Below are 24,111 nucleotides of genomic sequence, written 5' to 3' on the forward strand. Positions count from 1 at the left end.
TCGTTGCTTGCTCAAGGGGGCCACACCACGTTGCAGTGCAACGAGGAACCCGTTGCACCTTCTCCGACGTCTCATTGCTCCCTTGAAGTCGTTGCATAACGTTTCGAGAATTCCGTCGATACCGACTCGTCTTTTCTCTTCCTTCTTCTCTCCTATCTTCCTCCTCCTCCTCCTCCTCTTTCTCCTTCTTCTCTTTTTGCTCCAACATATTCGTATGGGCCAAGCCTCGAAAGCAAAAGTTTGTCGCACGACGATATACCCACGATTTATCAATCGAAAAGTTATCACTGGGACCTCCCATTGCGTGTTAACGTTATTACATTCGACAGGTTTACTTTTGCTAATTGCGTTTAATCTCATTAGCTCGTACACGAGCTTGGGCGTGACTAAACATTTTTCTTTTTTCTTAATTTTTTGTCCATTTCTTTTTCTTTATTCTTTTTCTTTCGTTTTTTTTTTTTTTAACACGAGCAATCTGTAGATACGTGATGTGTTAATGTTGGAATTATTTAACATCGTGATCGGATAATTAAATATTGTGTTGATAATTCGTCAGGAAAAGATTTGTCATTTTATTTTGTTGTATAATTCTCTTTTGAATTTTAATCGACTGATTAAATCTCTGATAATCGAAGATATTGATTCTCTGTTTTTTTTCTTCTGTTTTTTTTTTCTTTTTTTTTTTTTTGAAAGAGATCGTGAGAAAGTTTTGACTGATTCGATCGTGCTAAATAAAATCGACAAATAATGGATTTCCTTGAATCGTTTGCAAAAGAAAATAATGTTTTTCAGCCACGAGATCGTAAGGTTTAATTAACAAAATCATGATACGTCGATGGTGGTTGTTAAACTTTTCGGACGTAGACGTGATCGTTAGCAAGTAGAGTCTTTCTCTCTCTCTCTCTTTCTTTCTCTTTCTTTCTATCTCTATCTTTCTCGTTTTTAACTTTCCTCAGCTCGTGAGCGTTCATTAATCATTACTTTGCTCGGCACGTAGCGTTTATGAAGTATCACAGCTAGCAGCGTTCTGAGCGTTCAAAGTGTTAATCGGCAAAAAGCGTCGCTTTAATTTTCTTCTGCGCCCATCGGGTTATAGGTATAGATATAGATATAGGTACGGGTATAGGTATATAATCGATTTCAGACTTTTCTTTAGCGCTATTACCTCTTTGATGATTTTTAACGTGGGAGCCTCATTCTCATGATCTTTAGAAAATCGATTGTAAGAACGATCACTTCGCATTTCTTAGAAATAATTAGAAAATGTAATTAAGCAATAAAAAATCTTTACCATCGTCGAGTTTTACATATCGAGTGCTGCCACGCTGATACGTATGTATGTATGCATGCATGTGTGTACGTACGTACGTATGTAGGTACATGCAATGTTACTACGTAAACAAATAGTAGAAGATGATAAAAGAGAAGAAATTAAAAAAAAAAAGAAAGTAAAAAAAAAATAAAACTGGCTATCGCGTTTGCGGTCGAAGAAGTCACCGTGTGATTTAGTGACTCGAGATAAGGACATTCGCAACGAACGTAGGTATATAACTACAACGTGTATACAATTCATTTATCGATTCCCTCTCTCTATCTTTTACTCAGTCTTTCACACTCTCTTTCTTACTCTTTCTCATCGTATCGTCGTCCACAGATCCATACGCCGTTAACGATTCACAGCGATTACGGGTGATGATTGGCCGGCATTTTGCATGCTCATGCATGCGTAAGTCCGAGGGCAAAATACGGTTAGGTATATCGACCAGGTGTACGTGTCACCGAAGCCGACAAACGAAGAAAATGTCAGAGAGAAAGAGACGGAGATTGTTGATTTAAAGAGAGGAGAAGGAAAATAAACGGTCATTAATCTCGTGTATCGTAAAACAGTGAGGATAAGAAAGAAAAAAAGGAGAGAGAGAGAGAGAGAGAGAGAGAGAGATACACGTGTGTTAAAATACTATAAATAAAATGAATACGTTATTTAGAAGAGAAAAGGAAAGTAAAATTCGTCTCTATCTTTTTTTCTATTTACTTTCTTATAATTAAAATATAATTATTTCTAATAAAATACAAGAAAATCAAAATTTGTGTGTATATATACATATATATACATACGTACATACATATATACAACATAAATATATATATATATATTTATTGATTTATGTATACTATAATAAGAATCATAATAAAAAGAGATAGAGAGAGAGAGAGAGAGAAAGAGAGAGATAAGCCGATAGGCTCGTGTCGGGAAATGCGATACAATTAGCGGAGATACCCCGATTGCGGTACATAAAACCACGCGCATTCCAAAGTTCCATGGGCCCCGTTAAGTGACACCGACTCTTTAAGGTACCATTTAATCGTTCGACGCTGCCCGGAGCCACTCCAATTATCCCCCCTACAATTAAGCTCGGTCCCGATGCAAATTAACGAGTTGGCGCACGTCCTCGCTGCGGCCGATTCGCTCGCTCGCTCGTGGAATTTCGTTGTCGTTAACCCCCCACAGTTGGGATTAATATCGTCCGTTAACCTGTAACATCTCTGAATGCACGATACGCTTTGATGATACATATCTACGGATCCGCAAATCTGTTAAAGATTATTTTTCAAAGGTAGGAATTACACGTGCATAAAAAAGAAAAAAAAACCTGGAATATCGCTTTTATGACGTTCTAATCAAATATTCAAAGCAGATTATTCGAATGTACTATGTAAAGAAGAAATAACGGATAAGAAGAAGAAGAAGAAGAGGAAGAAGAAGAAACAGAGGAAGAAGAAGAAAAAGAAGAAATAGAAGAAGAAGAAGAAGAAGAAGCAGTGAAATATCCGATATCGAAGGTTTCTATTCGATAATGCACCTTTGCCACGGCATCCGGCAATTAAATCAAGGCAGTAGGCTGGATGATTCTCTGTCAGGTTACGCGTTAATTCTAGTAATCCTTGGGAGTGGTACGAGACCGATGCACCAAAAGGCCAAGTAAAGAAGGAACGAGAAGGCTGAGCCTGAGAGAAGGAAAAAGATAGGGATAGATAGATAGATAGAGAAAGAGAGAGAGAGAGAGAGAGAGAGAGAGAGAGCAAGAAAGATAGGTTGAAAGAGAGAAAGAGATAGCAAGAGAAGAAGGAAAGGAGATAGTCGGAACAGCAAAGTCGAGCCGCTCCCCCCGAGTTATATGGCGCTATCAAACGCTCATCTTCCGCTATGGTGGCATGGTCAACAACCTCTTTACCTCCGTCTTCGCCTTATCCCGCTTTTATAATATCCTCCTTTGCTCGCTCGACACGGTACCGTTTCGTCTTGGAGAAAACTTGGACCCGAGGAAGAGTGGACGATCACCAAGATCACCAGGACAAGAAGAGGAGCAAGTAACAGAGGCAAAAAGGTCCTCTTCTTCTGGAATTACCATACCCAACCGGATTATGCTTCTTTTTCTTTTTCTTCTTTTTCGTCGTTTTTCTTTTCGTTTTATCTTCTTTTTTCGTTTCTTCCGTTGTGCTCTTTTCTTTTTTTCTCCCCCTCGTTATTTGTGTTCTCCTTTTTTTTCTCTCTTTTTTTTCCTCTTTTCTTTTTTTCTTTGCCTTTTTTGTTTCGTTCGTTCGTTTCTTTTTTCCTTACTTACTTACCCGAGAAAACAACGTCTCCATCATCGGCAGGCCGGTCGCAAAGTAATCCGATAAGCGAATTAAGATTAGCGGCTTCTGATGGGAGCCGCTAAGTGACGATCGGCGTTTGCATATCGCTCGTTTCGGGTGACACGAAACCGCCGAAATCTTTCTACCCAAAGGAGAATCTCTATTGGGAATCCTTCGGAGTCGGTTGTACCTGTCGTATGTACTTATTTCCGGTTCTTTGAGTTTCTCCAACAACTCACAAGTGGAAGGGTACCTTTCATTCAGATAAGAAGAGTGTTACGCTCGAGTTTTGTCCGTGTAAGTAAATATTGATAATAATCGATCGTATAAATGATTGTTTGATTTTTAGAAAGAAAGAGAGAAAGAGAGAGAGAGAGAGAGGATTCTTTTTTCTTTTCGTTGATTGTAAATTACTGATTACATTGAACTATTATCAGTAATATTCAATGTAACAAATTACGATGGCTTTCTCATCGTGACTACGATTTAACGATGATCGCGACACAATTACGTGACACGGTATCGACGATTCCATGGAAAACGTCGAGAAGTCGAGATCGGAAGGAGAAAGTATAATACTATATACTTATATATACATCTACCTTCGGGTATTGAGTGTATAGAAGAGTATACACGTGCATAAGTGGTTTCATTGGTCAGCATCTAGAGGCACACAGAAGATGTCAATACATACATACATACATATATAAAATACATACATATATAAAATACATACATATATAAAATACACACATACACACACACACACACACGTACACGAACTCAGACCATCTCTTTACGAGCATTTGCTCGCTCGCTCGCATTTACGGTTCTTATCCTTTTTATTCTATTTATTTTCCATGGGCGGCCAGTCCTCGTCGTAAATGTATTTAATTCTACGTAAACGTAATGGGTGCGAGTTTGAGAGAGAGAAAGAGAGAGAGAGAGAGAGAGAAAGAAAGACAGAGAGAGATTCCGTGATCGTATACACTGACGGAGACACGGTGACACACCGAGACGCCGTTCGTAAAATTCGCGATTTCTCTTTGGCGAGTCCGTGGGAACGTGACTCGCTCCTTTGGATTTACTTTGATTTATGCAAGGAACGTAGACCAAGAGCTAGCTCGTTCGTACGTAAGTACGTACGTTCGTACGTTCGTAAGTACGTTCGTTCGTTCGTTCGTTCGTTCGTTCGTTCACTGGTTGCTTCGATCGCTACCGGCATATCCTGAGCTCGATGACTGGCTTCGATCCGATGACAGGAAGGACTTAACTCCTTATTATTATCATTATTATACTTTTCCTCGTACATTATTAGCCGAGCTAATCGCGGTCACCATAACGATAGGATACGGCTATTAATTCGTGTAATTTCATTAATTCTTTTCCCTCTTGCTTTGCTTTCTTTTCTCTTTTTCATTTTTTCTTCTTTCTTTTCCTCTTTTTCTTTTCCCTTTTTTTCTTCTTTCTTCACCAGATTAAAGAGCCATGGTACTCGATGATTCGTTATAACTCTATTCATGCGAGGAAAATTGGATCCTCTTTAATAGACACGAGAAACGATTCATTGAACTTTTTTCTCATACTTGACGTTTTCTTCCTGAATGACAATGAGAGTAGAATTATCGTATACACACGCACGCGCACATAGATACGCATGTAATTATAGTTTCTTGTCGTATGTAGTAAGTACCTTTGCATGAAGTCATTGGTAAAGAGAACAACTTCTGAATCGTTGTCACGAATAACGGATGTCACGTGATAACGGAAGTACATAGAAAGAAAGAGAAAGAGAGAGAGAGAGAGAGAGACAGACTATTGGAGTTCTCGAGAGTAGAAGAAGAAACTGAAGAAAAAGAAGAAAAGAGAGAAGACGGTGTGCTAGAAGAAGGAGAAGGCATTTCGTGACGAATGACATAGTCGCTTTCTACTGATAGCTTTGGCCGGGTCATCTTGTCGAGAGAAAGAGAAAGAGAAAGAAACAGAAAGAGACAGACACACACACACATAATATATACACACATACAAAACGAGAGAGAGAGAGAGACGAGAGAAATGCTACCAATCGTTAACGGTCATCGCACGAGCTTCTCCACTTCGCCATTGTTATGTGCCGTGCTAAGAGAGCAGACATCTTCGCGAGTGCAGCTCGTAAAGTGGTGCGGTGCATGCATATGTACGTAATAAATTGCTTTATCTGTCGGTTTTTGCTTCTGTTCTCTCTCATTCTCTTTCTATTTCTCTTCCTCAATGAATTCTATATCTATAATAAACTAGGCTTTAATGATTTGACGTATAATCGATCGTCAATCCTTCTTTTAAGATTTCTTTCGAAGTGAAAAAAATTTTTCTGGATCGACAGTAGAACCTTCGGTTTTCGTAAGATCGTTAAAAGATCGAATCGTTGTACTTTCAAGCTCCGATACTCTCTATCGAATGGAAGGATAGTCGTCGAGATTCTACACTCGTTACGGTTCTGTCATTATTCTGCGAAGAGTATTCAAAAGGAAGGCGACCGAGCACATCCCGTCTCTCGTTCGATTCAAACGTCGAGATACAACAGTCACTCCGTTATCCTCTCTCTCTCTCTCTCTCTCTCTCTCTCTCTCTCTCTCTCTCTTCCTCCTTTTCTTGCTTTGCTCTCGTTTTCTATCTTTCTCTCTTACTCTCTAGCTGTCTGTCTGTCTGTCTTTCTCTTTCTCTCTCTTCAGGAATAGATTTAGCCCTGAATTATTTGCCGTAGCGATTCCCCTTGTCTCCTTCTCGCATGGTTTTATCGCCTCGAGAAATCGACTCTAGACTCGGCACTAAATTACCGGGTGGCACCGTATACGCGAACGTGATAGACGCTCCAACACCTAACGCCAGTCACGCTGAATGCACCACGTACGCGTAGTGACAAAATCGAAGCCACTATAAACATCGAGACGTTTAATGCCTCATCCGTTTCCCTTCTATTGCGGAACATAGAGATTTTTCTTAAAACTATTTTGATTACGTTTCAAACCACTGTCATTGATATTTTATAGATTTAGATTTGTCAAATAAATAAATATTGTTACGATAATCACAATTAAATTAAATTAAAACTTGACATATATTATACTTAAATATCATATACATATATATATATATTTCTTTTATTATAATTTTTAATGAATAATACATACTTCATAATTATATCTAACAGAATCAAACTATATTTTTATTAGATACACTAATCCAATATATATATATATATATATACATATATATCTTATAATAATAAGACATATATATAATAACAATAAATAAACGCTTATAAAAAATAACAAGATTGCGAGTCAATCGAATAATAAATGATAGATAAAATTTGTACGATCTGTCGTCTTCGGTAAAAGACATTCGTGCTTGTCGAATGATCACGAGAATATTGTAATGACAAGAAAAACGACTTCGAACGATCGAGAGGTACGCTAAGCGCGACTTGTTGTCGATGTCGATAATTTAAAAATAAGTGTGACAGTACGCGGCTGAGATATTGTTAAGCATATATGCACGGTCACCCAGTACCTTAATTCACGACTGTTCAACGTAACGTAGCTATCGAGCTCCGAGGAAGAGAAGGACGAAGGAAAAGAGGAGGAGAAGAAGAAGAAGGAGGAAAAGAAGAAGAGAAGAAGGAGAAGGACGAGGAGGATGAGGTGGAGGATGAGGTGGAGGAAAAGGAGGAGGAGGAGGAAGAGGAGGAGGAGGAGGAGGAGGAGGACGAACATCCCTCGAGGCACCTCGCACGCCCCGCGGGTCAAGGCAAGCCGGGCAAGCGTGCGTGGATTGGCTTCGGATCTGACTGCGTGAATCCGCCGCGTGTGCATGTGCACGCTTGTCCTTGCATTGGCGTCGACCACGATGGATTTCGTTCGATTTCATATCTTTTCTTTTTTCTTTCCTTTTTTTCTTGTTTTCATTTTTTCTATTTCCACTAATCTTCGAAATACGAGAGAGAGAGAGAGAGAGAGAGATCAAAAATACAGTTTCATTGTTTCCATGGAATAATCGTAATTGGGACGTGAATCGAGTAACGCGAGAGATTTATTTCCTCTTTCTTAATTTTTCTTTTGTTTCTTTTTTCTCTCTTTCTTCTTCTTTTTTTCTTTTCGTACGAAAATATTCGCGATTAAAGATCGAAATACTGGGGATACATTTGTCCTTCGCCGTGCGTTCATTTTTAATTTCATACATATTTATTAGTCTTCTTCTCTTTCTCTCTCTTTCTCTACTTATAACTATAAATTAAAGAAAGACATGTCCAAGAGACTTTCGAGAGAAAGAGAAAGAGAAAGGGAAAGAGAAAAAGAGAGAGAAAGAGCATAGAGGTCAGCTTTCAATAAAATTCCAAGCAAAGTCGAAGGCTACGACAGTGTTAAGGACGCGTGGTACGTTGGTATCTGTGTGTATTTCTACGTTCGTACGTAGCGTACGTATGCGTATATAGTATCAATACATATATAAAACGTATACATTAATATACGAATACACGTTTATAAAGAAAAGAGACTGGTGAGTCGCACGGAGAGACGCGAAACCTCCTACACGCCTTACAACGTGCCGTATAGCAGCCACTTGACAGCTGTCACCTTCCACGCAGGGGCGACAAGACGCGCGCGCGCGTTTACGTCCATTCGTTCTCTCTCTCTCTCTCTCTCTTATGGTGATTCATTCGCCACAGGGGGGCACGAGGATCCGGCGACCTCCTGTCAAGGATTCCTTCGTCGCATACCGCCTTCTACTTCGTCGAGGTGACATCGCGCCGAGACGAGATTTAATCGCACGACGTCGCTTACGTTCGAGAAGAGAACGTGGCACACCAAGCCGATCGACCAACCAACCAACCAACCAAACAACCAACCAACCAACCGACCGACCAACCAACCGACCGACCGACCGACCGATCGACCGACCGACCGACCAACCAACGTGCCTCGTTCTGAAACTCGAGTCTTGAACTTCGAAACCGATTCCATATACTTTGGACATGTCCGACGTCGTTGTACATACATTAGGATACATGACCGTTCAAATATCGTTGACGTTTCGATAATTACGTTTTCGCATTCATAATTGGACTTTATCTTTTAAATACGTACATTTATGATATCGTGTCCCTTCATTTCTTTCTATTTGTTTTTTATTTTTATTCTTTTTTTTTTTATCTTATATTTTTTTCTTGTCGTTCATAAGATCTGTACAAAGAATAGTCATCCTATTTATACATGCATGTACATATATGTATATATATATTTCTTTTTACTGCAGGAAGATATTAAAATTACCGATTTGAAATTATCTGGATTACTTTGATGATTATTTTCAATTGATTTTCTTTAGTTTATATATATGTATGTATGTATGTATGTATGTATGTATGTATATCTGCTAGGGAGATCGAAGGGATTTACTTTATTTACAGTTACTCGATCTCACGAGTCCGACAAGCGTGACTCGACGCGAGTGAGGAAGCATTAAAGTCGTTCGATCCAGTATCAAAAGGAATGAGAGAATAAGGTGAGAGAGGATCTATGGGTGTACGACGTACTTACTTACTAAGATGTACTCACTCGTACGTATCGTTGAATGTTGCTGCTCTGTCGAGAAGAAGAAGAGACGATGAAGGAAGTGTTAGAGGGTGAAGGAGATCGGTGGGAGAGGAAGGAGGTGGGTGGTGGGAAGAGGGGAGGGGGCGAAGAGTTTTCGCATAGCGAGCACGTTGCGGCGCCGTTCGTCTCGGTGCTCTTCGTTAGCTAATGGAATTACTTTAACGCAATGACACAGCGATTACATAATTGTGGGGTTCTCCTCTTGGATATATATATATGTGTGTATGTGTATATGTGTGTCTGTATCTATGTATGTACAAGAGTACGCCAGTATGAGCTCTTTGCTTGCGTTGAGCAACGAAGTTCTCTTTCCTTTTCAGTCTTCTACACCCTCTCTCTCTCTCTCTCTCTCTCTCTCTCTCTTTCTCTTTTTCTCTCCCTTTCTCTCTTTAAGTACCATACTCCACGTACAGTACTCCCGTCGATTATTCTCCACGAGAGACAAATGACGTAGCCGCCAAAGAGTAATGAGCGCCAACGAGACCGGCGAGCGTGTCACGTTGAACGCTTCGAACGTGCGTGTCGCTCCGCACGAGAACTTTTAGCCGACGACGTGCCTTTTAACGCAACCTTACGTTCCTCGATCGCAACCCGTCCTTTTTTCTCCTCTTTCGCTCTCTCTCTTTTTTCTCTCTTTTTCTTTGACTCTCTTTTACTCTCTCTTTCTTTCTCTTTCTCTTTCTCTCTCTCTCTCTCTCTCTCTTTCTCTTTTTGTCTGTCTGTCTGTTTATCTCTTTTGGAGCACTTCTCGTTTTTCGTGTAACACGAAGTATGCGGAAAATGTCGAAAAGAAATTTAACAAAGTTGATTTCGACTAGGTTGATGCATCGTTTTCGTGGACTCTTAAATTCTTTTTTGTAGTTATCATTTCTAATTTACGAGAATGGTAGTATTATTATTCGGTACTATTATTATTAATATAATTTTTATTATTATTATTATTATTATTATTATTATTAATTCGAGAAAGTATAGATATGTTAAAAAGAAAAAAAAAGAGATGGAAAAGAATTAATGTCACATTGGAAAAAATTTTCATGTGTTTCGTTCTTTGTATTTTCGACGATACTTTATCTTCTTTCTTTTTCTTTTTTATTATTACCTTTTTTTTTCTAACGAGTCTCATGCAAGAATAAATTTCCTTGTTAATACTCGAGGCTATTACGACAGATCAACTTTGATTTTATATTTGATCGATGAAAATTTTCAAGCGTGTTCTTCTTCTTTTTTTTTTTTTATTCGTCTAGTACCGAAAAAAAATTAAACCAAAAAAAAGAAAGATTAAAGAAAAGAAAAAAGAAAGAAATCGAAAGGCGAAAGATCATTTGTATGGTGTAAGTATGTACTTACGTACGGTGTAATCAACACCTAATATTTTACTTTCTCGACAATTCGTGTTCTATAACTTCGTCGATTCACGTGGGAAAATAAGAAAAACTCGAGCGCAAGTTAGTAAGTAACGAGAATCGATATCTCCAACGTTTTCGTCTTTCCTCGTTAGATCATCGTAGAAGAGAGACCGATACTTCCCCGTTTCCGCGAAAGTCGAACGTTTCAAGGGGAAAAAAAGGAGCCCTGCTAAACGTGGATGGTTAGTAAGTTGGCTTATGGGAAGTCGGCATCGCCTTAATCAGACGCACTTGGGATGAGCGGTGCGCTAACGATCGATGGATTACGCAATCGTAGAATAATCATCGATCACTTCGTCGTCGAACGTGAACAGTATGAGAAAGAGAGAGAGAGAGAGAGAGAGAGAGAGAGAGAGAGAGAGAGAAAGAGAGAGAGAGAGAGATAGGTAACCATAAGTTTTAACGAAGTTTGGAAAACCGGTTTATGACGGCAGAAGCGGTGTTATAACGCGACAGGGTCACGTAATCCGCAGGCTACTTCATCTTCGAAGTTGGTTGCTTTTGATATAGAATATAATAAGATCGATAGAATCGATCGGGTGTAGAGAAAATTCGATATATTTATTTAATTTATATATATTTTTTTTCAATCGGGATGAAAAGGATACATAAGTTCGATATGTATATATTAAAATGCGTTTACTATATATACACAATTATAATATTTATAATTAAATTGTAATATTCTTTGTAACATTTTTCGTCAACAAATATTTCGTCAAAATTTTCTACTTTCGTATTATATATATATAAAAAAAAAAAAAAAGAAAAGAAACAAGACCGATCAGTAGATACATCCATATATAGTTTGACAAATATACTACAATCAAAATCGTTTGATATACCATACTGAATTATTTTTAGTTTCGTGTAGGAAGTAAATATATATACACGTAGAAATTCATGGTAATGTGACGAAGCTATATGTCTGTCGCCTACGTTTAATAAGAAGGATCGAGGAGGACGAAAGGAAAGGCACGTAAGACGTCGTTGTCGTTGTCATCGTCGTCGTCGTCATTGTCGAGTTATTCGTTTCTTTAGCTTTCAGAAAGAGAGAGAAAAAGAGAGAGAAAAAGAGAGAGAAAAAGAGAGAGAAAAAGAGAGAGTGAGAAAAAGAGAGAGAGACGAGGACACAACTCGGTCGATCGCACATTCGCACAAGGAGAGCGGCGTTAATCACGCCACGTGGAATACGCCGAGAGCGAGACTCCTTCGATATATCAATGTCCATTAAATCCCCTTGGATACGGGGAAAACGCGATTTATATGGGTCAACGAGCGCGACCGATGCGAAACTCAACAGTTCTCTCTCTCTCTCTTTCTCTCTCTCTCTCTCTCTGTTTCTCTCTCTGTTTCTCTCTCTGTCTCTCTCATATTTGATCCCCTCGAATATTTGCCGTACCAATCGTTCGCTCTTTTTCTTAAATTTTATTACGATTGAAAAATATATTTCAAATAAAAATATCCTAATTTTATAATAAGAATTTACTTTTAACGAATAGATCTAAATCGATTCGTTCGTTTATATAATTATTTCAAATTCTAGTCTTATCATTATTTTTTTGTTCGTTTATAAAATCGTTTTATTAAACCATATTCATACAGTTTACATAGTACGAACATATATATCAGTATCGATATATAAACTTTGTGCCAAATAGAAAAAAAAGATAGTTAGTTAATAAAGAAAGAAAGAAAGAAAGAAAGAAAGAAAGAAAAACAAGAGAAAACCATGTTAAACGTAATGTTTGGATTGGAATGTCTGGTGAGTTACGGAATTTTATACTAGAAAGAAGAATAAAAAGGAAAAAAAAGATTCCTTTCGATATACGAACCGTAATCTTCTGGGACAGAGAAGATAACATTTTTTATTCTCTGTCTTATTCGAGAAAAAAAAAAAGAAAAAAAAAAGAAAGAAAATTGAAGACACCCTCTTTGGAGTCGACGGGATGATACGAAGAGGAAAGAGGAATCCTCGTATATATATTCGGTTTCCTTCACCCTTTGAAGAAAGTGTAGAAGGGTAGATTTCCTTTTTCCCTGGGGTGCCACGAAGCTTTACGCGGGCGTTTTCATCATACGGCTCCTTGAGATTAAGTCGTCTCGTTTTTAAAAATGCATGCAATTAGCTGTGTGGCCGCAACTAAACGAGCTCAGAGCGATCTACTTATTTCTTTCTTAGTCTTATTTCTTCGAAGGAGAATGCTTAACTCCAATACGACGACGATCAAATCCCCTTTTCTACCCTTATCCTCTTTCTCTCTCTCTCTCTCTCTCTCTTTCTCTCGTAGCTTAATACGAATGACAAAGTTACGATCTACCGGGTGCCGTTAATATCACTGACTCAAAACAAAAGGGAAAAGGAGGGGTAAAATGATCTGCGAGCTATGGACGACCTTAACGCGATTTTGTCTGAGTTACGATCAAGAAGGGTGCTTGACTGCGAGTGTTTTTTAAATCGATATGCGAGAACTGCCCGAGCCCATGCTTGATTCTTCCTCTCTCTCTCTCTCTCTCTTTCTCTCTCTCTCTCTCTCTCTCCTCCTTCTTAATCTTGATGTCTGCGCCACGTTCGTTCAACGTTTTCGATGACTATCTGATGTTCGCTCTTCGTAAATTACAATTATCGTTAGTCTCTCATCCGACAGGTGGAGTTCGTTATTTTTATATATCTTTTCTTTTGCATTCTTTTTTTTCTCTTTCACCCCTTTTAATTCGTTATCACTCGATCTTTTTTTTTTTCTTTTAAATTTCAATAACGTTCGACGTTCCTACGAATTATAAAACGTTCCACCAGTTTTATAAAGCGCAAAATTTTCTTGTATTCATACGTAAAGAAAACGCGTAGATATGTACACACATACACACACATGTATATATATATATATATATGTATCACCTATCTGTAAATACTTACATATATTTGAAGATCGATCGAGTTCGAAAACGAATCGAGATCGTTCGACCTCGTCGACGTGGATAAAGATCTGACCCTGCTTCCTTTGGCTCGTTCGAAGCTCACGCGCGACAAGATCGAAATGGATGACGGCCATGTTTTAACAATGATCACCGACTTCGAAGATTTACGATAACGTCGATTACTTCGCGAGTCCTTCATTCATCATATCCGTACAATGACGACTGTCATAGTCGCTGATGTTATTCGAAGTCAATAGAGTTTTTCGGTGACGTCTCGACCAACGAACGATCTGCATCGACGACTCGATCGAGTAACGAAATTTGAAAGGGAATGGATACGTTGTTCTATCGTGAATGAAGGATACAACGTCTTTGCGAATGTCCTTTGCAATAAATTACGTCATGGGATAATTCTTGGAAAGAGACGAAGTTGTTTATATACGTTCATTCGTACGACGTATATATCTATAAATTATTTCGTGGAATTTGATAATGTAAACATACGACTGATCGATACACATGTATTTACTTACTTACTTACTTATTTATGTGCTTTGGTAACACAGTTTAGGTCACGTCGTTTGTATAGAACCGACGTAAACATTTGTAACATTGGTTTGTACCTTTAGCGAAGAGTAAAAGGTCGAATCGTCAGTTCGTTTTAAACGCTTGTCTCGTTAACACGTATATCTGTATATGCGTATATATATATATATATATATATATATATATATATATGTATGTATGTATGTATGTATGTATAAGTACTCACAATTTATCGTCTTCAAATATAAAACTATACGTCGTATATTATATTAGTTATATTACATCGAGCGTACTAAATCGGAATTGGCCTAAATCTTCATATTAATCGGAATATAATTTAGTAGTAAGAAGAGTGTAATCAATCAACTTGTAACAGCTAATAACCGTATAATTTATCCTCTATCTAGAATATCGATCATTAGTAAATCATAGAATCTTAAATAAAAAATCTATTCGCTAGGAACTTCGCCGTAGGTAAAAGTGAAGTGAAGTGAAGTGAAGTGAAAAAAAAACAAAGAAAAAAAAAAGAAACACAAATTTTTTAATCGTAGCCCGTTCTTGGACACTCGCGAGTCCAACTGAAAGAGAGTAACACGGTCACGGACGATGATCATGCTCGCAGCAATAACTCTTTCGCGCGTGCGTTGCGAGTTCCATCGCGAGTAAAAACGTTAGGAAGAAGTGCGATTTTACCGCAATTTCAAGAAAATGTTGCTATGAGAGGAAGTAAAAGAAGACGAATAATAATAATAAGTAGAAGAAGAAGAAGGAGAAGAAGAAGAAGTCACATCGTATCTTCTCTTGGTACGTACGGTGATTAAGCTCCTTTACCGTCCGTAATAGTTTACCGTAGACGCCTGAGATGCCCGTGGGATTTATTCTCTCTCTCTCTCTCTCTTTCTCTTTCTCTCTCTCTTTCTCTCTCTTATTCTTTTTTCTTTCTTATTTTTCGTTTTCCTTTTTCTTTTTTGTTTTTTAAACCACCTCCATCTTTTTCTCTACGGCCACGGAGAGAATCGGCTAACGTGCTGCGACAAGAAGAAGCGAGGATGAAAGGGGATACTGAAAAACATAGGAAGACGACAGTAATCGCCTCTGATTATCGAAGCCACCGGCCATCCTTCGAGGACAACGACGAGCTCTCTCTTTCTCTCTCCTTCTCTTTCTCTTTCTTTCTCTTTCCTTCTCTTTTTTATATCCGTCTCTCTTCCTCTCTCACGATCTTGCCTCGCCAAGAGCGTATTATCAACGAGCGTGCACCGCTAACGCTAAAAAGCACCTATAACTCTTCTATCATCCGTGCTCTCTCACGCAACGGTCATCGATTTAATACAGCGATGAGAAACGGGAGAGAGAGAGGGGGGAGGGAGGGAGAGGGAGGGAGAAAGCGCGAGAAGCAATTCGTTCGATAATTATCGTCATCCATGACTCCGTATAAGTCTCTGCGGAAGGAATTATTTGTTAATGCGTTCGTTCTCGATCTATCTATCGATCGATCGATCGATCGATCGATCTCTAATGTGTTGTTTCTATCACGGATATCTACGATTTTCTCGATCTCGTTTCAATGTTAAATGTAGATATATCTTAGTGGCGAAATTTTTTTTTTTTTCATCTTCTTTTTTTTCTTATTTTTCTTCTTCTTCTTCTTCTTCTTCTTTTTCTGATTATTTCAATTTAAGAAAAAAAAAGAAAGAGGGAAAGATAAAAAATGACGAAAAGAGAAGAAGGCAACGTTAAATTCGAATAAAAATTCGATCGACTATCGAAGGGGGTGTGACGTAAATTTCCGAAAGGATTTTGCGCGTCATCGTCTCGAAAAACGAGAGATCCATCAAAGTCAAGGCTCCACAGATCGCTCGCCACAGAGAACAACCTTGGAAAATCTTTTTCGACGTTTACTTGCTCGCATTTGCGTATGAATCGTCACAGTGGATCGACGAGCAGAGAGCGTTTCGTGTTTCGTAACGTCTTAATCTTTCTAAAATCTTTTTTGGTCCTTCGTTTTGTGAGAGGGAGAAAATCAAAGGGACATGAGAAAGAGGGAGAGAGAGAGAGAGAGAGAGAGGAAAAAACAATGGGATAAAGAGAGAAAAATAGTGAGAGAGAGATAACAAATAATTTATTGTAACGAATACGAATAATAATAATAATAATAAAAATAAAAATAAAAATAAAATAAAAAATAAAAATAAAAATAATAATAATAATAATAATACATAAAACTAACAAAAAGAGAAATATATAAAATAAATCTCTCTATATCTTTCTTTCCCTCTCTCTCTCTCTCTCTCTTTAATAATCCGAATACCTTTAATTATTATGAAAACGTACGAACTTGGAAATATCGAAACAATTTATGAACTTTATTTACATTTAGTAATTTATGATATAATTTTTTTTTTATTTTTCTTAATAATACTTGAAAGAGAAAAAGAACGATATAGTGGTCAGCGCAGTTCATGTTTCTTTTTCGAGTCTTGGAAGGAACGTAAGAAGATGGAAAGGACTTTGAACGTTCCCTAATATATGCATGGAAGCCGATACACAGCAGCATTGACAGTTTTTGCCTGATGTCATTATGACGGGCGACGGCACAAAAGACCGCCGTCGACGAGGCAACCATCCGTAACGACCGACGACGAACAGGTACCGAAAGAGTTGGACACGTGAACGAGAGAGAACGGACGGACGAACGTCGTCGTTGTATGTCGAGTTTCTTTCTTTTTTCCTTTTTTTCTCCTTTGTCTTTTTTTTTTTTGCAAGATATGCAACGCTATTACCCAATGGCGTCAATTTTGTTCTTTTTTCCTTCCTTCATCTTTTTTTTAGATATTAAAAACAATTACGTGTATATTTCACGAAATATTTTAATCGTCAGAGATCGTTGAAAAGTTTGATCCACGTTATTAACGTAAAATACGTCGAGTGATAATTAATCGATGTTTTTAACCAATTATTTTCTTACCTGTTACACGATAATTTATTAATTCAATCTTGTGAATATAGATATAGATTACATGGTTGATATTAATATTTATGTTAATGACATTTACTGATACAACAACAAAGTTTATACGTACGCATGTTAATCGTTCTGTAATATTTAGAAAGATAAGGTAAGCGTAAGAAAAAAGCGACGCCTATGTTGTTATCAGGTAGTCGGTATCATCGGGCACGATCAAGGGCAACACGTCCTTTTCTTCCCTTTGTCTTATGTGCGTTCGACCAAATTAATCCGAAGAATACTGAACATTCTATATATATGTGTGTGTGTGTGTGTGTTTGTATGTGTGTATATACGCTTGTATTCATTCAGACGTTCAGAAGCGACCGTGCGTGTCCGTTTGCGTTCATTCGTCCGATTCTGCGGGCAAGATCGAAACGAAAAACAAAACAAACGAGAGTCACTAAAGGAGAAGCACGTGCTGATTCAGACATGTTGACGTTCCGATACCTGTATTCGAACAACGCTTCTGTTTCTCTCCGAATTCGTTCTTTTTTCCTCTTTTTTCTTTTTTTTTCCTCATTCTATAGCTCGTTAGTAATTTTTTTTTTTTACTATCGATCGTGGTCAATAACATAAAAGGATTTTATTCTATTAATTATTTCTCTTATTGTTTTTCAGGAAAATACAACGCACATTTGTTTATTATATAAATATAAATATATATATATATGAGAGAATTATTATTCGAGTATTTCGTTACGTTTTTAATATATCGTTTGATACAATAAACGTTGTAAAAAAAAAAAGAGAGAGAAAAAAAAGGAAATTTAGCTAAAATTCTTAATTTAAAGAATATCAGTACTGTACGTTTAGATGATTTACCTTGCTAATCTTCAGAAAGGAAAAAGAAGAAAAAGAAAAAGCAAGAGGTAAGAAAAAAAAAGGAAAGATAATTTCTTAGATGTCGAATGAAGTCGAAAGTCGATTTTCTCGGTCGTCGTGTGATCGTCGTGAGAGGGTAATAAAGTAACCGGTAGTTAAGGGTCTCCGGCTGGTGGTAGTCCGTTAAAGCATAATCGCTTATCGGAGTCATGCGACCGTCGAACCAGCAGTTTCCAAGTTTTACCAAACTGCCAGGGATATTGCAAGGTAGTCGGTGAAAAGGGACGAAGGGACGGTTTAAGCCGCGACGATCGGTCCCAAGGAGCGTACGATGCGCAAATGAGTGAGAATGAAAGAGCAAGAGAGGGAGAGAGAAAGAGAGAGAGAGAGAGAGAGAGAGAGAGAGAGAGAGAAAGGGATCGTAGATTCACCATGGAGTAACACCTTGGGCGTCGCGTGATACCGGTAATTACACAAAAATACCTCCTCGGCCCTGCTATGTTCTCGCTTTAGCTTAGCTCAACAAAACGCCTTACCAATTGCCCGTTATACGCGGCTATCGTGCGAATAAACGTCGCCCTCCGTTTCACCCACTTACTTTACTAAACACCCCGAATATGACGAGCTCTATCCACGCAGAGTCGAACCTTTCTGGGTGTGAAAATCTCGTGTGATTCGTTCGGATATAGGAATCGAATGGATGTGACCTTAAAATTGTTAAAGTAGAACGTCTGTGTGCGATGAGCGCGTTTGTGCGATCTTTATGATGGACTTTAAATATTACGATAGAGTTATGATAGAGTTAGATTACGAAGATAATGATCGTTCTGATCCGAATCGGAATATAAAAAATAATTAGAATAGTTTCAATCATTGTTTAATAATTTCAAGTTGTCCGTTCAATTGTGAAGAAATAATAATACGAATAGTTTAAGTTTGCGACAATACGTCTTCGAATGACTATAAATGAATTCGATTGGAGACACGACGAGTACCTTGTTTGTTCGATTTAGAGATTTTGAAGAATTTAAGACAGACGCTTAAAGAAAGTTGAAGTAATCCTCGTTGATCTTAATCCAAGTTAGAAAAATGATACGTGACATTTGAAAGTAAAAGTGGACCCTTTATTCGACAAAGACGCTCGAAGAAAGTATCGAAGGGATAACTCGTTGAGTTTTCGATATATCTCTCTTTGGTGTTCGACCTTCGATCTTGTTCGACCAGGTACAACCTGCTGGTATCTATTATAAAGTCGTTACGACACGGTATCGAGGTATCGATATACGGACAAGCGAAGCCGTTCGCGTAGATATCGATCTAAGCCTGTGCCAAGTCGATATCTATAGCTAGGTTGGTAAGTACGTAGGTATAGTAGTTACTATACTATCGAGCAAACCTTCCTCCAAACATTTATAGTTCGAATCGTGTAATAGACGATTCCGACTGTATCGTGGCGAGCAATGCAAATTAATCGTCTCGTTATTATCTCCGCGATCGCTTCGAGCTGTGCAATCGGTCACGTATGCGAGTACGTTGCATTTATTTTTGTTGGTCGTGAAGAACAAAACCTATCTTTCGCTTTTCTTTTCATTTTCTTCTTCCTTTTACCGCGCAAGATAATTTTTTCTTTATTATATTTCATATCGTTAAAGAGGCGAGACATATCGATCGATCCATAACGTCAAAAGTGTCGTACATACATCTATTTTTTTTTTATCTCGATATTAACGATGCATCGTTAAATCCGATTAATCGATCATTTATTTGTCCCGATGAATTCATCTCTTAACGTAGTAGAGACGTAGCATCGATGATTGAATATCAAAAAAAATTTCTTCGAATTCAAATCAGTACGGCCTTTACGCTCGTTCCCAGCGTATCTCATTGTTTTCTATCGGGAGAAGAAATAAAAAATTGGAATATCGATAATCGATCATTCTAATACAATGAACCTTCTTAAACCTCCTCCGATGTTTCCCACAGCTTTCGTATTCTTCGTTCGTTATATTTTTCTTTTTGTTACGTTTGTTAATTCTCGTAACGTTTGTTAATTCTAACGAGACGTTCAGCTATTAAAATTTTCTCAGAAGGCAATTATCTGCGTGTATTTCTCTGCACTTCGATATTCTTTACTTTTTTTTTTTTTTTTTAATATGTCAGAGGAGATTCCATACGGTCCATACGGTAACATATAAATGTCGATCGAACGAGTTTTGGTCGAAGCAAAGCAACTTATGGTATAGTCGGTGAGGTTCGATCGTGCACCGAGAGAAGAGAACGTATGCAACTTTATTAAGCCAAGGAACGTACCTTCTTACCTTCCTTGTCTTACTCCTCCGGCACTTATCTCGCGTTTCGTCCGGGGATTGATATGCCAATTAAGCTGTAGCTCCGGGCATAGGAGGCAAGAGCCACGCGCGTCCGCTCTTGGGATGTTAATTCTTGTATCATCGAGCCGACCGCTCTCGAACCGTTGGAAAGCGGTCGTTACACTCCTACTCGTATTTTCTCTATTGCCATTACGATGAATATAATCCTCGAGAATATTCCGAGTTAACGATATTATTCCCTCGGTTCGTCGATATTCATGTTAAAAGTGTCTATGTAATATGATTATATAGTAATACCGAGCTTTGATTAAAAAATTTCTTAAATAGATATATATGAACCGGTCATTATGAAAGTGATCCAAGTCAACCGTTGAATAGCGGTCGTTACACTTCTTACACGTATTTTCTCTATTGCCAGGACGATGAATATAATCTCGCGAATCCACCGAGTTAACGATATTATTCCCTCGGTTCGTCGATATTCGCGTTAAAATTGGTCTAGGTGATATGATCAGCTATTAGTAATAACCTTTGATTTGAAAAATTTCTTAAATAGATGTATATAAACCGGTCATTATGAAAGTGGTCCAAGTCAATCGTTGAATAGCGGTCGTTACATTTCTTACTCGTATTTCCTCTACAGGCTCGGCTCGATGAATATAATCTCGCGAATATATCGAGTTAACGATATTATTCCTCGATTAGTCGATATTTACGTTGAAAGTGTCTACATAATAGGATTCCTAATACTAATCGTTAGATTAGAAATTTTGGTAAATTTCTGATTATGAAAACGATCTAAAAATCATTTCAAACGTCAACGGAGATATATTTTCTCCGACACGTCGTTCATAAAATTTTCGATTAAATAAAAGAGAATTACTTTTCACGAATAAATAATATTTACTTTTTGGATAATTCAAATCCAGATATCGAGATATATTTCGAACGAATAATATATAAGTCTAAACGTTTTCTATATCGTTCTGAGATTGAAATAAAATTCGAAATGTATATCAGTAACATATACCGAATTAAAAAAAAACAATGATGGATATCTACGTGTTATTTTTTTCCTTTCTTTCTTCTCGAAAATAATTTTCTCTCGGTCGAAGTCTTAGAAATAAAATTTGTAACGTCGACGTTTTCCTCGAACGAATCCGAGTGTCCTTGTTCGGTGACTTTTTGTTCGTGGATCTTCCTGCATCTCTGGCTTTATGATTCGCAAGGTAGCCCGGTGGAGACGAGAAGGCAGAGAAAAATATCCAAGATGAAATCGGTGAGGTTGAAAATGCATGACAAATAACGCCGGTTGTCCACCCTGGGAATGAAACAAAACCTATGCGAAAGACAGCGAGCCGCTTTGTTCCCATTGTGGTTCTTGGCCGGTGTCGCTTCAAGGTAGCCGTTGCATTCAGTCGAGCGCGCGGTGTCGGGTCGCCATCAGATGACGCTTGATAAAGGAAGGACAAATTGGTACCACCCGAACGACTGCCGTTCTTCATGGAAGATCCGAGCTTGATAACGATTCGGTGTCGATAAACGTGCCGCACGGTGTAATGCACACCTTTTGCGATTTCGTACACGTAAGAGTCGTCTAGATATTTTCGTTCTCTTCTTGAAAGCAGATTTTACGAATTTTTTTTTCTCTCTCTTTCTGTTCTTTTTTCTTTTTTGTTTCTTTTCATTAAATTCACCCGTACATTCCGAAACTTTCAAATACTTTTTGCATTGGCGTAAGGATACCGAAGACGTAATGTAATAATTCTTTCGAAAGAAAAACAATTCCACGTACTATCAAGAATCTATAATTCACGTTGGACGACTAGGAGATCGTTGAAATTTGTAGTTTTATTAAAGAGAAATAAGAAGGATCAAAGGAAAAAAAAGAAGAGGAATAACGCTTGCAACTTCGTAAATAACTTACGTTAGATACAATTAGGTCATAATGAAGAGAAAATAGAGTAAAAAAAAAAAACAAAATAAAAAACGAAGAGAGAGTCGTAAATATTATCGTGCAGTGTATGAACTACGGTCGATCGGGTAGCGATTCGATGAGAAAAGGAAAAGAAAAGAAAAGAAAAGATAAGAAAAAAGAAGAAAGAAAAAGAAAAGAAAGAAAAACAGATCTCACCGAGTTCACTATCTTACGCGATACACATCCCTAAACGAGGGTGGACAAGCAAGGAGAAAGTCTTCCGACGACGGAGAAGAAGAATCTTCCGCGTGATTTCCTCGGAGATGGTCACGGGATGAAGAAAGAAGGAGGGATAGAGGGGGGTTATAGAAGGGGGGGGGGCAAGGGGGGCGCGGAAAGGATATCCGACGAAAGTTATGGACCGAAGGAAAAGAGGCGGCGACATCAAACGATTCCGTTCAAATGACTTCGTGCCAACTACTTACGATTTACTTAAAGATTCTCAAAAGACAGAGAGAGAGGAAGGTTGAGTTATTCGCGAAATGTACGTAATCGTTGTTATTAATTCAAAACGAAGCGATTTACATCGGCGAGCCTTGGCTTTCCGCAAGATATTCGATTAAAGGAATACAAATTAATCGAAAATCTTGTTTGGTGATTCGTCCTGTCGTGTTGTTGCTTTGATCGAAACATCGTTGAACAAATGCGACTTGATAATTGATAGATAACGAAAAAGAGAGAGAGAGAGAGAGAGAGAAAGAGTTGTAGTCGTGTCTCATGATTGACTGCGATGACATTAACAGTTATTAAATCAAGATAACCACTCGGGACAACAACAGACGAGACGCTGTAATGGCGGCCATGAGTTTCGTAGGAATATATATATATATATATATATATATATATATATATATATTTATAGTAGTTGTGTGTGGCGTGACAAAGAGAGGAAGATGCGAACGTGTAGATCTCTAGTGTTCGTTCAATCACGAGGTACATGGGATCGACGAGCCGCCTCCACTGACTTCGGTCAAGACAGTGGCGTAATCCGTTCTTCTCTTCGTCAATCTTGCTCTCTCTCTCTCTTTCTCTTTTTCTTTCTTTCTCTCTCTTCATTATATTATCGTTCACGAACATTTACTGTAAAGTTAATCTCTCAATTTTTTTTCCTTTTTTTTTTTTTTTAACGATGAGCGACACTAAGACATCTTTTTTATTTATACGTAATCATAATCATCGACATTATCATCGATCGTATGACGTTTAGTTATGAGTAAGATGGATTTTTATTTCTTCTCTTTTCTTGCGTCTTTTTCTGTTGATTATTATTACTATTATTACTATTATTATTATTAACTATTATTGTAAGATTTTACATTTTTCATGTCAATCATAGATAAAGGAAAAAAATAATAGAGGAATGGTAAATGGATAATTTTGTTAGGTATATCGTTTCGTTTAATTTAGTCGAATGACGGTTATCGGTGGGTGCGGTTTACCACGAAGAAAAGTGGAAAGTTTCGAAGAAAGGATGTCTCGGTTAGCCAGGAAGGACACTCGCAAAGTAAGGCTCCTTCCTTCCTATGGCCGTCGAGTGGTGCGATGGACGAGGTGGGAAAGGGGGAAAGGCGGTGACTAATGAACCGTGTTCTCAGGTGCTTTATGCGGTCAGCCAGGCAGTCCCGTTTTAGTAAATTACAACCATTACGAGTACTTGCTTTCGCCTGGCGCGATCGTCCAGGTAGTGTCCATCCCCGCTGCAATTTTCGTTAAATTAAACGCGCCGAATCAATTACTCGCGGCCGGCGTGTTGTAACTCGGCGATGTTCAAGAACAACGATGACGACGACGATGACGACGACGACGACGACGAAGAGGAGGATGA

The sequence above is a fragment of the Vespula vulgaris genome, chromosome 6, assembly GCF_905475345.1.
Source record: "Vespula vulgaris chromosome 6, iyVesVulg1.1, whole genome shotgun sequence".
NCBI lineage: Eukaryota > Metazoa > Arthropoda > Insecta > Hymenoptera > Vespidae > Vespula > Vespula vulgaris.